The following is a 1,330-nucleotide window of genomic DNA, read 5'->3' on the forward strand; positions in this document are numbered from 1 at the left end:
ATAATATATTGAAATTTTATTTGAGGTTTGATTTCTTTTGTTCTGTTCTTATCGTCTAGTTTGTTAAAACGTTGTTTTTCAGTGGAAATACACTAAAACATGTATCTATGAAATAAAATGTGTTTAGTCTCTCTCTACATGTTTGTTATAATTACTTCTATCAATAACGTGTTTTCTTTGTCTCTCGTTCAGAGGAAATACACCTGGACCAGTCCTTCTGTGTGTCTCTTTCCTGTCCCCAAACCCAGCCGGTCCTGAGCCTGGTTCTGGTTCTGCTGGAGGTTTCTACTTGTTAAAGGGAGTTTTTCCTCTCCACTGTCACCACTATGCTGCTCAGGATGGGAGACTGTGATGAAGTGGTTCAACACAAACTGCTATTTGAGACTACATTTGTTGTGACTTAATTAAATATAAATACTGAATTAATATAATTCTTCTGCTAAGCAAATGTAATAATTATTGAATGGAGAATAAAAGTTTCTTTACACTTTTTGTGGCATTGTTAGTGGGTTTGGGGGGGGGGGGGGCTCTGTAACCTAAATGATTCAACATTAACATTTTAGCACAGCATTAGTCATTATGACCTTTAGAAAATGATTTTTGGGGATCTCATCTACCAATAAATTTCAGTTTGGAAAATGTAAGTGCTCACTTTTATTCAAAAATACTGAAGTACAATAAATATTTTATTTATTTATTTATTTATTTGGACAGTGCATGTTAATAACACCACATTTGTAACATGACAGAATTAGCCAAAGACTAGTTTTCTTCTGCTGGCCAGTTGTACAGTGGCACCCTAAGAACATGAAATATTAAACAATGAGGTCATCAACAATTAAGAACAGCGCATTAAGACAGTGTTAGTTCATTACAGCAGAAACAGCAACAGATACAAGTAGAATTAGTTCATAATTATTCTTTAAGCACAAACAGCATCGGGTGTTCAATAAAAGCAGCAATGTGCGTATCAAACATTAATAAAACAGATCAAAACATTGAACAGATGCATGCATGATAAAATGACAAAAGTTGATAAAATCATAAAACACAAAGTTCACAAAGTGTCAGAAGAGAGTCACTCCTTCACAGGTGAAAGAATGAGCAGCAGAGGTTTAGTGTTGACAGGTCGGGATTATCAGTCATCGTTTTAGATGAGAGCAGAATATTTTCTGTGATGTCGCTGGTTGTTGTTGGAATGTTATTCCGTTCCCGAGAAGCTTTAAAGTGCACGAACGCATGTAAAACAATTACAAATCCAATTTTTATTTTACAGAAAAGAGCTGTAAGAATTATCACTAGAAAACATTACAGTCACCATCAAATATAT

This window comes from Austrofundulus limnaeus, unplaced genomic scaffold (genome assembly GCF_001266775.1).
Source record: "Austrofundulus limnaeus strain Quisiro unplaced genomic scaffold, Austrofundulus_limnaeus-1.0 Scaffold737, whole genome shotgun sequence".
NCBI classification, from domain to species: Eukaryota; Metazoa; Chordata; class Actinopteri; order Cyprinodontiformes; family Rivulidae; genus Austrofundulus; species Austrofundulus limnaeus.